General features: G+C 43.0%; 1 long non-coding RNA gene across 1 annotated transcript; it reads left to right on the forward strand.

Moving 5' to 3' along the window:
- The first annotated feature begins 666 nt into the window (after positions 1-666).
- Positions 667-15,007, forward strand: LOC141571582 (uncharacterized). The gene is made up of 3 exons (XR_012496422.2): positions 667-4,054; positions 4,475-4,547; positions 11,405-15,007. It is a non-coding gene; the product is annotated as an uncharacterized LOC141571582 (long non-coding RNA).
- The last annotated feature ends 934 nt before the right edge of the window (positions 15,008-15,941 follow it).

Genomic DNA, 15,941 nt, shown 5'->3' on the forward strand with positions numbered 1-15,941 from the left:
CGTGGAGTTGTTACGAGGACAGACTGGCACAGAGGGCCCGTGGAGTGCCTTATAACGGCTCCGATATCCTTCACTACTTCGTCTGTCTCCCTGGGCCCAGCTCTGGCTGGCAGTAAAGGCATGAGCCCTGCAAGACTCTCCCAAGTTCACTCAATAATTGTGAACTTGTCTTTGCCACAAAAGCTGCTGTTACCGTGAGAATGGGTTTGGAGCCCCCACTCCCCAGGCTCCTGGCCTGCTGTTGAGTAGTGTAGGCAGAGCCAGGGCTGCACAGCGTCCTGAGCAGCGGGGAGGCCATGGGCAGGAAGAGGAAATGAGAGTGGCCCGGGCCGTGCACCTGGGCTGCATCAATGGCTGCGTTGTAGAGCAGGCCCTCGGGCGGCCTGGAGCACAGGGCTCTGGAGTCGTGTGTCCGTCATCACCTCCGCAGGCCTTGGTCTGTTTTTCAAACTTTTGTTATATGCTTTGCACCTCCGGTAACGCATCTTTAACTGCCCTCCCTCCTAACTGACCCAGTTCCGTTCACCATTCATAATCATATTTCCTTCTTCCTAATTCTCTCTCTCTGTCTCTCTCTGTCTCTCTCTGTCTCTCTCTGTCTCTCTCTGTCTCTGTCTCTCTCTCTCTCCCCCCCCACCTCCCCCTCTCTCTCTTTCTCTCTCCTCTTGCTCCTCCCCCTCCCTCCACCTCCCTCCTTCTGTCTCTCTCCCTCTCTAATTTTCATCAGTCAGTCAAATATAGTTGAGGAAGTAGAAGGCCTGGGTGAATGAGAGAAAGTACTGGAGTGGGAAAGGACACCTAGGTTATTCTGGAAGAGTCTGTGTTGAACAAACTCAGAGGAGGTCTGCCAGCCCTCTGCACTGGTCTCAGATGTGGGCCGTGCATGCCTGCCATTGCTCAGAGAATCACTTCTCCACTCCACCCACCTGTGTGCTGAACCCGCCCCAATGAGACCTTCAAAAGGACACCTTGCCCAACTGCAAGTTGCAGATAAGAGAACCAAGACTTCAAGGGACTTAAAATTATTTGTTCAAAGACCCCAATCAATGGCAACCCTTGATGTGGGGCTGTAAATAAACCTTGTCCCAGAGGCCTTAACTGCCCTTGTTTATTCACACAGGAAATTTGTGTCTAAAAGCCTCTGCGAAGTATCACTTCATATGCCCACATGTTTACAGATGTCATGACTAAGTCCTGCAAATATTCATTGAATGGAAGCGTCTTTGAAAATCACACTAAGATGGCTCCTACCTTTTTTCTGCTGAAATGATGCAGTTATGGAAAGTTCCAAACTTTGCAGGAAGTACACAACCTCACTTCTAGAGACACACTGCCAACAACTGGCATGTAAATCTCTAGTTTCTTATTTACACTGACGTTCACTCTATTATTGTTGCTAGATTCATATGGCTATGGCCTCATACCATCAGTGCTGTTGTGAGCTGGCGTTTTTCACTTCCATCTCAGTGCAAAGAGGTCTAACTCATTCTTCAGACAGATACAGAGTTCCATCGTATGGATGTCCTCACACTTATTTAATCTTCCTCAGAGTTCATTTGGGTTACTTCTATGTTTTTAATACTTTTAAGTTTTTAAACAAAGCCACAAGGAACATTCTTGGGCCTTTGAGCACTTATAAAAGTGTTTTGGAGGCTTAAATCTTAAAAGTAGAAATACTGGGTCAAAAGGTATGAACTTGAAGCATTTCAGTAGATATTGCTAAGTTGCAAGCCAAAAAGGTATTCTGATTTACACTTGAACCAAATGTTCCCAAGCGCCCATTGTTTTCCTATGCCCTCACTGATGTCTTCACCAGCCCATTTTCAGTTTTGCCAATCTGATACATGAAACAATATGTCATTGTAGTGTAATTTCCATAATTTGGTGATTTCCTCAGGAAAGCTGGGACAGTGGCTTCCCAGGCCCGGGCTGATTTCCTCCTTCTTGGCCAGTCTGTGTTTCTCGACTCTTCTCATCCCTCAACATCTGTATGAATTTCTAATAGAAGCCTCAGCAAAGGCTGACCAGAAAGACAAACCAGATTCACATCCACACCCTGCAGTTCAGAGCTGAGATGAAGTGACTTTTAGACCAGAGGTACCACCACGGCCGCCACTAGCCTCGCTAAGTCAGTAAACCATCTTCGCATCTCATCTCGGAGACACTTTCTGGCTGCCTTGACATCACAGGAAGGACGGTAAAAAGGATGAGAGCATGTGTGGAAGCTTCTGTCCCATAGGGGGGTGTCTTTCCTCTAGCCAGTCAGGCAGCTGTCTCGACAAGCATTCAGAGCGTGATGTCCCACTTCAGATCAAACTCATGGGGACAGAGGCACAGTCGTGGAGCCTCAGACCCGCTAGCCTACCGACACCTCCATCCTTTCCATCTGCCCATGTCTGCACAAGGCATGTTCTGGCAGATCGGTCCTTGGTTGACTGTGGGTCTTCCCTCTGCAATAAGATTGTAAAGTTCTTGAGGACAAAGACCAAATCTTATCTTCATTCGTTGCCCAAACAACCTCACTGAACCTCACCCGTGGCGGGTGCTGGGGCCGAGGAGAAGGAAGTTGTGAGCTGGATGAATTCTGACACCACCCTGGATCTCTGCTGTGCACTGGGGTCCGCTCTGTGCACATTCCCCAGACAGCTTGACCTGTTGTTCTCCCTCCCACTGGCTCCAATTTAACCTCATCTAATGAGACCTGAAAATGAGCCAGTTCCAGACCTGGCAAGAAATCTGACTTGTCCAGGTGGCCATAGGACCACCCCCAAAGCCAGCTTGGACCTCTGCCCCTGCCTGAAACTTCTCATAAAACATGTTCTATATTTCTCCTCTCAGACACATACTCCTGAAATTAACATGTCATCACCCTCGCCAGGGACCCTGCCTGAAGGAAGGCAAGACTATGTGTACTCATGTACCCGGCAACTCTATCTGATTTTTTTTTTTTTTTTTTAAAGAAAAATGCTCACGTTTGTAGCATGACATGTATTTCTTTAATTTCTGAAGATTAGTTTTTGAGTGCCATGTTGCTTTCATACTTCTTGGCCTAAACATAATTAAGGCTCCTTTAGCTAAGATTTGCACTTGAAAAGTGTGAATAACATAACTCATTCAACCCCACTTATAAAAAGAGGAAACATGCAAAGCTCATTAGAGTTTCTCAAGCATTCTTTCAGGAATTAATTGCCAGATTTTATACCCCATTAGACCCTTTCCACTTCTCTTTAGAAGCCATTCCTAAAATCAGGATTTTATTAACACTTTTGAACACATTTGCTCTCTGACACCTTCTCTGAAAGCAGAAATTCCTTACATTTTCATACCTGCTGGAGAATATTGTGGACTATAATATGAATTAAAAACTTGTCGAGGGTGGTCATGGGGGAGGAGAGACTGTTGCTAAGGACCCAAAAGATGATCCAGGGGTCAGGACATGAAATGGTCAGACGCACTGGAATAATTCAGCCTGGGTAAGAAAGACCCTGGCGAGCGACTTAAAAAATATAAAGCTCATTTAAGTTCTCTCTTTTATGAGCCTTTTCAACCTTTAAAAGTTGGTGAGCGTTTTCATGCAGTTCTGTGTATATTTTTAAATTTCTTTTGAAACTTCCTTTGTGACCCATGAAGTATTTGGAAGTATGTTGTTTAATGTCTAAGTGTTGAGAGATTTTCCTGTTTTCTTTTACCATGTTGAATTCTAATTTGATTCCATTATGGGCAGAGAACATAATCTATATGATTTCAGTGCCTTTAAATTTTTTGACATTTGTCGTATGGCCCAGGATATGGTAGGTCTTGGTGAATGTTTCCGGAGCACTTGGGAAAAACAGTGCATGGTGTTTAGGGTGGGGTGTTCTGTATGTATCAATAGAGCCTGTTGGTTGACTGCTGTTTAGATCGCGATTCTTACTGATTTTTTTTTTTTTTCTAGAAATGCTATCAGTTGCTGAGAAGAGGGTATGGAAGTTTCCAGCTAATGACTGTAGACTTATCTGTTTTTCCTTACAACTCCATTAGTTTTGCTTGATGGATTTTCAGGATCTGTTATTTGGTGAGTACCTATTTAGGATCATTATTTTTTCTTGGTAACTATTTTAACTATTATGTAATTTTAACTATTATATAATGTCCTTCGTTGCCCCTGGTGATTTTCTTTGCTCTGAAATTGACTTTATCAGATAGTGCTATAGTTTCTTTTGTTTATCGTATTATTGATGCTTGTTGCATGTTTTATCTTTCTCCGTACTTTTGCTTTCAACCTACGTATGTCATTGAATTTAAAGTGAATTTCTTATAAACAACATATTTTTGAAACTTAATTTTATCCCCTAAAGTAATCTCTGCCTTTTAATTAGTGCATTTAAACTATTTGCTTTTAAAATTATTGATATGTTAGAGCCAAGTCTGCCATTTTATTATTTGTTATCTTTTCTGTTTCTCATTTATCTCATTTTTCCTTGTCTTTTTGTAGATGAGTTGCACAATTTTTAGGATTTCATCTTTCAGATGTAACAAATTTTGCATCTTTTGTTATTGTCACACAGGTACGTATTTTTAGTTTTGTTTTTTTTCCAGTTTATTTTCTCTCTGTTGTTCAGACTGGGTAAAATCGATTAATGTTTCATCAAGTTTATGATTCTGTTCTTTCACATCTTCACTCTCATTGGTTTTTTTCAGTTCTATAATTTCCCATTTGGTTCTTTTTTATAACTTCTATTTATTTGCTGAGATTTCAAAAAATTTTTCATTTGTGTCAATAGAATTTGTAACTGATTCTTGAAGCATTTGTATAATGACTGCTTTAAAGTCCTTGTGCAATAATCTCAATGCCTGATTCATCTCAGTATTGGCATCAGTTGATTGTCTTTTTGCACTTCAGTTGTTATTTTTTTGGTTCTTGGTATGACTGGTGATTTTTTTTTTTTTATTGTGTCCTGGACATTTTAGCTATTATGTTAGCAGACTGTCTTTTTAGGTTTAGCACCCAGGTGATTTTTGTGGGCTGTGGTTTCAATAACAATTTAATTTTCACAGTTCTTCATGGGGCTCTGTTGGTCTGCTTGGTTTACCTATTGCTGCTGAGGCTCCCATTAGTCCTTTCTGGTGCTTCCATGGGGAATGACAGGAATTTCTCTAGGCTGGGCCTCTAGATCAGGGAAGGGCTCCTCCAGGATCTGGAAATAAAGAGTGATTTGGGGGCCAGGTGCTTATTGTGGCAGGTTCTCCCTTGCTGGTACCACCTTGCCACTTGGTGCTTCTGGGTGGGGGAGAGGAGTCTCAGGCCTTTGTCAGAAGACAAAGAGGCTTCCTGGGCTCACAACTTCTTGGCTGCCTTGTCAGTGCTGTTCAGCTTCCTGGTGTCTCTCAGTGGAGGAAAAGGGTCTCAAGCCAGCCAGAAAGGAGAGGACTTCCCTTTGCTCATCCAGAATCACAGGATTCTGGATACATACCTTTTGGCATTGTGGGATGGGACTCCCGTTCTATCCAGAGGAGGAATGAGTCTGCCTGGGCCATTGTCTAGTGCAAAGTTGGGGACTGGGAAATGTGTTGTTTTAATTTGCGTGACCCTGATGGCATGTGACGTGGAGCATCTTTTCATATGCTTTTTTGACATCTGGAAATGTTCTTGGGTGTCTTGGGTGAGGTGTCTGTTCAGGTGTTTGCCCATTTTTTATTTGGGTTGTTTGTTTTGTTATTGTTGAGTTTTAAGAGTTGTTTTTATATTTTCAATAACAGTTTTTTATCAGATGTGGCTTTTGCAAATATTTTCTCCCAGTCTGGAACTTGCCATTTCATCCTCTTCAAGGGTCTTTCATAGAACAAAAGTTTAAATTTTTTTAAAAAAATTTTTATTGGGGAATATTGGGGGACAGTGTGTTTCTCCAGGGCCCATCAGCTCCAAGTCGTCGTCCTTCAATCTAGTTGTGGAGGGCGCAGCTCAGCTACAAGTCCAGTCGCCGTTTTCAATCTTTAGTTGCAGGGGGTGCAGCCCACCATCCCACGCGGGAGTTGAACCAGCAACCTTGGTGTTGAGTGCTTGCTCTCCAACCAACTGAGCCATCCGGCTGCCCCAAAAAGTTTTTAATTTGGATGCGGTCCAAATTATCAGTTATATTGTGCGTTTGGTGTCAAGTCTAAGAACTCTTTGTCTGTCCCCACTTCTCAAAATTTTTCTCTTTAATGTAAGAGGCAACCAAAGGAGAGCTCTGAAAGGTGGAAAGAGGAAGATGAACTGATTGTAGACCAAAAACTGGAGGAACAACAAGGCAGCATGGGTATTTACTCAAATGAACCGGAAACTTATGTCCACACAAAACCCTGTATATGGATGTTTACAGCAGCTTTATTCATAATTGCCAAGACTTGGAAGCAACCAATATGACCTTCAGTAGGTGAATCAATAAATAAAATTGTGGTATATCTAGACAATAAAATATTATTCAGTGCTAAAAAGAAATGAGCAATCAAGTCATGAAAAGGCATGGAGGAAAGTTAACTGCATATTACTAAATGAAAGAAGCCAATATGAAAAGACTATGTGCTATATGATTTCAACTATATGATATTCTCGAAAAGGTAAAACTACGGTGGGAGTAAAAAGATCAGTGGTTGCCAAGGGTTCAGGGTGAGGGGGAATGAATAGAGGGAGCACTGAGGAGTTTTAGGGCAGTGAAACTACTCTGTATGACACTGTAACGATGGGTATATGTCATTATACATTTGTCCAAGCCCATAAAGTGTACAGCACCAAGAGTGAACCCCAATGTAACCTGTGGACTTTGGGTGATTATGATGTGTCTGTGTAGGTTCACTGATTGTAACAAATGTACCCCTCTGATGAGGGGTTGTTGGTAGTGGGGGAGACCATGCTTGTGTGGGGACAGGGTATATGGAAACTGTGCTTCCTGCTCAATTTTGCTATGAACGTACAACTGCTCTGAAGAAAGAACTTCTATTAAAAATGAAACCTCAAAAAACAGAACAATTCAATAAAAAAAATGGGTAAAAGACATGAACTGACATTTCACCAAAAGGTATACAGATGGCACATAAACACACAAAAAGATGTTCAACATCATTGACCTGCAGGAAAATGCAAATTTATTACAAACCTATCAGAATGGCTAAAATTTAAAAAAGTGACAACACCAAATGCCGGTAAGGAGGTGGAGAAACTGGATCACTCATACACTGCTGGTGGGAATGTAAAATGGTCCAGCCATTCTAGAAAATAGTTAGGCAGCTTCTTATAAAACTAAAATGCAATTACCATGTGACTCAGCAATTACACTCTAGGGCATTTATCCCAGAGAAATGAAAACTTAAGTTCATAGAAAAAACTTTACATGGATGTTCGCAGCAGCTTTATTTGTAGTAGCCAAGAACTGGAAACAACTCAAGTATCCTTCAGTGGGTGAATAGTTAAAGAACTGTGGTGCGTCCATACCATAGAATAATACTCATAGGAGCCAACTATGGATACATGGAACTACGTGGATGAATCCTTCAGATGGGCCTGGGGGAATTATGCTGAGTGAAGAAAAAGCCAATCCCTAAAGCTTACACCACATATAACTCCATTTATGTAATTTTGTTTAAATGACAAAAATAAAGAAATGGAAAACAGATTCGTAGTTGCTACAGGTTAGTGCCAGGCGAGTCAGAAGACGGAAGAGGGTGTGTCCACAAAAGGTCAACAGAGGGATTCCTGTGGTGAGGGAATTGTTCTGTATCCTGACTTCGGTGTGGAAGCAGGAACCTACACATGTGTTAAAACTGCACACAGTTTTAACTACGAGCGCACGCGCACACACGAGTACAAGTAAAATTGAGGCAATCTGAATAAGATCAGTGGATTGTATCAACGTCTGTATGCTGGTTGGGGTACTGAACTGCAGTATTGCAAAATGTTCCCAGTGGCAGAAACTTGGTGAAGTAGTCTCCCTGTTATCTACAACTATCTCAAACGTTTTTGAATTGCTTTAAAAAAAAAAAAAAGTGAGCCAGTCACTTCTTTGGACAATGGGAGGTAGGGCTGTGTGTGTGCAGGCGCACGTGTGTGCTACAGAGAAGAAAGCCTCAGGTTGTAGTGTTTATGACTTGGGGAGTCCATGTGTCTTCCTGGCACTCTGCTATCCCCGTCAGCTCCTACTGGATTCTGAGTCATGGGTACCAAGAATGCCAGATGGAACCCGTCTCGGTCACATGTCCTCTTCCGGACACCACTGGTCCCAGCACTGCACACACAGCCACTGGATCGGTCCTAAGAAGAGAGACCTTGATCCAGGTGAGGCTTTTCCTGTAGGTTATACTTTCCTGTTGTTGTTTCTGTTGGTTTCCTTCATGAGAAAAATGGATGCGTCGTGGTAAAGATCAAATAGATTGTGTGTTCATATTAATAGATGTGGAGTGTTGTTTTTTATTAAGGTGCTAATAATTCTTGACAGTTAAAAATTAAACCTCCAACCTCTAATACTATGATCAACTTTCATAATTCTGGATAGTACTCATGGAGGATTGCTGGAGGGAGTGCCAAGTGAAATGTTTGTTGTTCATTTGTAAATAAAAAGAGCTCAGCCAAAGCATTATGTAAAGAGAAACTTAATGAAACCTTTGGAGACAGAAAGAGAAAACATCAAGTCAGGAATTCTGTAAAGAAGTCACAGTTCCTAAGGAACTCTGTGGATGGCTTTCACTCCTTATGTGGATATCCTGGTGTCTTCCCCAGGGCTGATTTTTAAAAATTTAGTATCATATTATGTTATAAACATTTCTCCACATCAATAAAACCCTGAATAAACATAATTTTAGTGGCTTTATCATGTCCAATAGAGTAGATACATCATCGTTTTCTTAACCATGAGACATATAGATTATCTGCATTTATATACACATATATCTCCATCGTATTTTGTTATGTTCTCATGTGGTATTCCCAGCAGAATTACCAGATGAAAAAGAATGAACATCTTGATGTAATATGATGCATTTTTGTCCAACTTTTTTTCCCCCAAAGGTGTTTTATAAATTTACATCCCCTAGAGGAGAGTTCACCACCAGAAAGCCTTTCCAGAATCTGGTGGTGTACATTTAAAGAGAAACATGTGCTAATTTAGTAACGGGAAAACGGTACCCCGTAGTTCTTTTAAATTGCTTTTCTTTGGTTGTTAGGTGGGTAATACTTTTCCCCTGTGTGTCTGTTAACAATTTGAAGTCCTTTTTGAAAATCGTTGGTGTCCTTTGAGTAATACCTATGAGTGATTCCATCAATTTTATTGACTAAAATTCCATTGGGAAGTGAAACTATAATTTACTTAATCATTTTTCTGCCTTTGCACACAAGTTGTTTATGAATTCTACTATTATAAATTAATTCTTTTATTCATACGGAAGATGTTAACAGGGTGGCTATGTGTCAGCCACTGTTTATACAGGGAATCAATCAGACAAAGGGGTGTGTTTTCAAGGAGCTTACATTCCCCTGTAGGCAGGGGAGATAGACTCTAAACAGATGAGCATGTGATATGTCAGTAGGGCCGAAGTGCTAGGAAGAAAAAAACAGGTTAAGGAGAAGACAAGGGAGTGGGTAGGTGGATTCTGTGCTATTTTACAAAGAGTGTTCAGAGAAGGTCTGACTACTAAACGGCTAGGAAGAGGTAGGGAGCAAGCCAGGCAGATATCCTGTAGGAAGTATTCCTGGCAGAGGACATAGCTGATGCAAATGCTCTGTGGCACGTCTTAGAAAAAGGCCAAGGAGGCCTGCATGGCTGGCATGCAACAAGGCAGGAGGAGATGAGGTGATAGAGATTGCCAGCAACCAGATTTTACTATAAGCGAAATGGAAAGCCATTGCTGGACTTGGGGCCTAGAAGTGAAATGACATAGATCATATGGCTTATATATATTTTTAAAGACCCACGCTGGCTACTTAATGGAGACTAGATTATAGAGGGGCACAAGGGGAAACAGGGAGAGACCAGATGGGCCATTGCAATATTCCTGGCAAGGTTACGGTGTAGAGGATGAACAAAATGGTTGCATTTTAGACGTAGTCTGAAGAATTGGATGATGGGTAGATCGTGGCATGTGAGAGAAAGGGAGAAATCAAGAATGGCTCAAAGACTTTTTTGGCGTAAAGTACCGTTCATTTAGAAGTGGAAAGCGGCATGCTTGCCCGCGAGTTTTCTTTGGACATAGTAAGTTTGACACAATGCTTGCTCTGGAGGCAGATGCCAAGCCGGAAGTTGGCTATGTGTCTGCCACTGCTGGAAGAGGCCTGGGCTGGAGGTACACTCAGCAGTCGTGGGCAATGAGAAGCAATGGTACCTCCTACAGACTGGGTGCAGAGAGAGAGGAGTTGAGACCTGAGAACCAAGCGCTGGGCATTCCAGGTTGGATAGATAAAGGGGAACCAGCGAAAGAGTCTGAGAAGGCACAACGAGGTAAGAGGAGAGAGGAGAGAGCGGTGTCCTAGAAACAAGGTAAATAAAGTGTTTCAAGGAAGAGATGGTGAGTAAGATGAGGTCTGGGAACTGAGAGCTAGGTTTGGCACAAGGAAGTCAGCAGGGACCTTAACGAGAGCTGTCAGTGGACTGGTGAGAACAAAGATCTGGCTGGAGTGAGCTGAAAAGAGAGAGTGGCAGAGGAAGTGGAGCGAGGGATTGTAGACTACCCTTTGAGGAGTCTTGTTATAAAGAAGGGCAGAGGAATGGGGCTATGGCTCACAGGGGATGAGCTCCAAGAGAATTTTCTCTTTTTTTTTTTTTAACTTAAGAGTTATTTCAGCATATTTGCATGTTCGTGTAGAGACGGGGAAAGTGTGATTTGTTAAAAAGAGGGCTAATGGCTGGTGTGGAGTCATTTAGAAGGGACAGGATCCAATGCCCATGTGGAGGTGTGGCCTAAGGTAGGGACATAGTGTTGTGGACTTCGTGTTTGTGGTCACTCAAAGTTCATATATTGACACCCTAACCTCCGGTGGGATAATATTAGGAGGTGGGTCTTTAGGTTTAGATAAGGTCGTGAGGGCAGAGTCCCCATATTGAGATTTGTGTCCTTCTAAGGAGAGAACGAGACCAGAGCTCACCACCTCTGCCACCTAAAGACAGTGAGAAGGCCTCCATGTGTAAACTGGGAAGAGGGCCCTCACCAAGACCAGGCTGGCACTTGGATCTTGGACTTCTCAGCCTCCAGAACTGTGGAAAATCAATGTTTGTTGTTGAAGAAACCCAGTCTTTGATCTTCTGTGATAACAGCCGGAACCAGCGAAGACACGCGGTCAGTCCATCCATGGTAACAGGAGTGAAGGTAGAATGTGTAGGTCCAGATTCAGCTTAGTTAGCAGGTTTGTTGGTGGAAGCCTGTGGACGTTCTTTTCTGGTTGCTTCTATCTTTTCAACAGAATACGAAGCAAGTTCCTCCGCGGAGAGGATGGTTGGAGAAGAGGGAAGGCGTCAACAGCTGTCGAGGAGAACGGAGAGCGAGTGACCCAGGGGAGGGCAGGGTTGCTGGAAGCACTAGGCGCCCCCTGAAGTCCGCAGTCAGGACGTTAGTCAGACCAGCTCACTGGCTCTGTGGTTGCCTTCATCTCCATTCAGCTGTTGGTTGCAGGTGCACAGGAAGTTGTATTTCATCACGTTTGGGGGTTTGCCAGGCAAGCAGAATGCAGGGGGGGAGGGCCCGAGAGTCCAGGGTATAAGGAGAGGAATGATGGATTCTCCTGGAATCTAAGCCTAGTAAAGAAGGAGGAAAACTTTAAAGGCTCTCTTGTGATCTTCTCCATGAGTACAGCTTCTTCCACATTCCCATCTGTAGGCCAGAATCACAGCCGTGCCTTTCCAGAGGCTTAAACTTAAAGCTAGGAAAGTTTAAGGAAGGAGAGAATTTGGAAAATTGCCTTAACGGTTAAGTCCAAACTTTGCTAAGACGTCTCCCATGAATAATGCCTTTAAAAGGCAAGGTAGTGATACTCTGGGCATTGGATGTGTTTATGTCTCCACTTGGGAGAAGAAAAGATTTCCCGTGAAGCTGCCTAAGCAACATGGTGGCCCTGGCTTCTCTCAGCTGGTTACGTGGATCCAGGACAGACTCTGTTACAGGGCTAAGCAGGCCTTTAGGTGTTACTGGCAGCTGTTTGAATGGTGAAATGTTAGGCAGTGTAAAGGGTGTCCTTATTCAATCCAAATCCCTTCAGTGAACAAATAGCAAAACTTCTGCCCTCATGTAGCTCACAGTCTAGCGGGAAGAAAGGCAATTGCAGAATTGATAATTAAAATTCAAAGAAATGAAAAGGAGGGCCTTGTGGGTCACAGTAAGGACTGGCTTTTCTCCTGAGTGAGATAGGAAGCCATTGGACTCATGTTAGCAGTGGATTGATGTGATCTGACTTACGTTTAACAAAAGCACTCTGGCTCCTGTGGTGAGGATAGACTGTGAGGGCAGAAGCAGGAAGCCCTGGAGTTACCCTGACAAGAGGGGATGGTGGTTAGGAGCAGGGAGGAAGCCATGACGCCATTCACTCCTCTTGCACGCTTCTCAGTCTACCTTTGTGGACCCCAGGGAGGAAGAGACCTACATACCTTAGGGACAAGGGGAGTCTAATATATGGCGGCAGTTTGAAAACGTCTCCTCTCAGGAATAAACCTGGAGAACAAGTGAAAAAGAAGAGCCTCTGGTTTCCATGAAGGAAAGGAAGTCAATAACTATAGTCCAGGCAGGACTGTGAGAACTTGGTCGGATTTCTTGAGTTTTGCAGTCTCCATGTTTATTAGCTTGGCACCCTCCTTCCATTTCCGTATAATGATTAGCAATAACAATGAAAGTGCCTCTCAGAGATAGCAGGAAATAAAGTCAAGGGAACTGCAACTTCCTTGCAGCCAGGTGGGAGTGGAAAAGAAATCACAAGAAACAGGGTCCATGGTGACAACTCTGGAAGGCTCTGGTCCTATGGGGTAAGGAGAAGTTGTTGTTGATGATAATTCTCCAGAGGCCTCTGAACTTTCCAAGAGGAATAGGAAACAAGGACTCTCTGTATGCTTCTCCCAAGGGCTGACCACCTCTAAGAAGCCAGGTCATGTCACACAGCCTTCTCCGGCTTTAGAGAAGACCTACAGGCATCTGTTAACTCCTGCTGCATTTTGTGTGGGACTGCAAAATGATGGGACTTAATTTTATCATACTTTTGTTCATTCACAAGCCTATATTTTAAATCGAATGGTCCAGGGAGTTCAACTTGCTCAAGAAAAGTTTCTAGATGTTACGACCATAATATAATTGCTTGGAAGAAGGAAAAGGACTCAGCTGTAAGTGTTAACTCAGGTCTCTGAGATTGTTCATGCTTAATGGTGACATGGTTCTTTTAAGAGCTTCCCAATTGAGAAAAAAAATAGAAACTTTGAATAGACCTATATAACAAACAGAGAGATTGAATTAGTAATCAGAAAGCTACCCAGTGAGAAAAGCCCAGGTCCAAATGGCCTCACTGGTGAATTCTACCAAACATTTGAAGAATTACTGCCACTGCTTTACAAACTCTTCCAAAAAGCAGAAAAGGAGGGAACGCTTCCCAACTCATTCTATGAGACCTGTGTAATCCCAATATCAAAATCAGACAAAGACAGCACAAGAAAAGAAAGCTGCAGACCAGTGTCTCTTATCAATACAGATGCAAAAATCCTCAGCAAAGATTAGGAAATAAAATCCAGCAACACAATAAAAAGGATTATACACCGTGACCAAGTAGGCCTTATCCTAGAAATGCCAAGATTGATTGATCGTCCCAAAATTGATCAGTGTACATACCATATTCATGAAGGACAAAACCACATGATCGTGTCAATAAAGGTGAAGAATGTCTTTGATAAAACTCAACCACCTTTCATTATAAAAACCCTGACAGACTAGGGTTAGAAGGGAACTTCCTCAGCCTGACAAAGGGCATCTGTGAAACCCCCAGCTCACAGCATACTTATGAAAGACTGACTGCTCTCCCCCTAAGATGAGGAACAAGGCAAGGATGGCCACTGTCACCACTTCCATTCAACATAGTCCTGGAGCTTGCAGCCTGGGCAGTCAGGCAAGAGAAAGAAATAAAAACATCAGGTTGGAAAGGAAGAAGTAAAGCATGTCTTTTCACAGAGGACATGATCTTGTGTGTACAGAAGATCCCAAGGAGTCTACTAGAAGCCATTAGAGCTATAAATGAGTTCATAAGGTTGCAGGATAAAAGATCACTATATAAAAATCAGTTGTTATTTTTATACATGTGCAGTGAACAATCTGGAAGTAAAATTCAGAAAAAATTCCATTCATAATAGCATCAAAAAGAAGAGCCTCCAATTGCTTTCTCAGAGTTTGGGTATTCACATTCGAGACCACGAGACCACCGCTGCAAGTGGCCCCAGGAAGGTAAATATTCCCAGCAGGTGTATTGTGGGACGGGTTCAAAGACTGGTGAAAGTTACTCTGGGTTCCTGTGGAAAACTGCTCCTTTCAGATCACACCCCTGCCACCCATAGGTGTGTCCTTAAATAGCCCCAATGAGGCAGCTGTCTATTAATGGAATTTAGGGGATCCCATATGCCTCCCTGCCCCCCCATATTAGTCCCTCAGTCCATCACTCAGAGAACTCTAGCAGTTTAGATTAAAGTTTTGGCTCCTGTAACCAAGGAAATGTCCCTGTGAGAGACATTTACACTTTTTTTTTCCATTTACACTTTTATATGATTGAATTTATAATCCATTTCATGCCATACACAGTGATCAAAATGGAAAGAGATTGGGTACTTCTGAGGATAAAAGATAAACTGGGAAGCAAAGCGTGATGAAAATGAACTTACTCTGTGCTGACTTCGACCCCTCTACTCGTGAATCAAAAATAAAGAAGATTCGTTATCCGTGGATAAGGTGTTATAGTTGGTAAAGCACATCCATGATCTTATTTTTGTCTTTATAAATACTCAACGAAGGAAGCGTGAATGTGATTCCCATTTTCAGGGAAAGAAAATGGAACATAAAGATAATGCACCCCCAAGGCCACCCTGCCATTAACTAGTAGAGCCTGGACTTAAGCCCAGGTCTCTGAACTCAAAATCATGTTCTCTGCCAACGAATGTGGAAGGAGCCTGTTCTGTCTACGTTTTCCCAGACAGAGATTTTAAATCGCAGCTAGTACCTTGTAATATGATACAATCATTCTTTTAAAAATAATGTTAAAGGAGTTTCTTAGATCAACTGAGAAATGGAGGGAAGAAGAATGACAAGGCCCCTTTGATACATTTATCACTAGGGTACTTCAGTTCATCCCCCCACCCCCCAACAGGCCACATCCTGTTGAGGCTGCATAAAATTGCTGTGCCATGAGCCCCTGTGTGAGAATTTGCTGTTTTAACGCAAGCCCTTGATGCAGCAGCCACACTCTGACAAGTGAAGTAAGGCATGGTTTAGAACTGGCCTTCTCGGGGTGGGGGGGAGGGCTTTGATTGAATTACTACCCATCCTAGGAGAAATGCTAACGATATTAGCATTTGTGCTGTTCAGTCAACAGGAATCTGCCTTATCCAGGAGCACCTGTGTTGGTGGCCTGAAAGTGGGTCAGGGATTTTTTTTTTTTTTTAAAAAGATAAACATTCTTGAATTTCCATATTAAACACTATGTAGGTCATTGCCTACCTAAGGGCTCGCTTGATAATGAAGCTGCAAGAATCAGGACTGTGCGTGTTTCTGTTACACAGGGGTGTGGTGATTGAGCACGTGACTGCATTTGATGTAGGGGGTGGGATACAGTGGAGTAGGATGGGAGAAAGGACCAACGGGACAGCATGCCAGTCTCAGGTCCTCCTCCCTCATAAGCAGCAACCTTGGGAGACACTGAAGGGACAGCACACAGCCCCCAAGGTGGGGGGACCCTCCCAAACCTTCCTGAGCACACACGAACTCCA

Source organism: Rhinolophus sinicus, chromosome 2, assembly GCF_057876585.1.
Source record: "Rhinolophus sinicus isolate RSI-liver-muscle chromosome 2, RSI-T2T, whole genome shotgun sequence".
Taxonomy (NCBI): domain Eukaryota; kingdom Metazoa; phylum Chordata; class Mammalia; order Chiroptera; family Rhinolophidae; genus Rhinolophus; species Rhinolophus sinicus.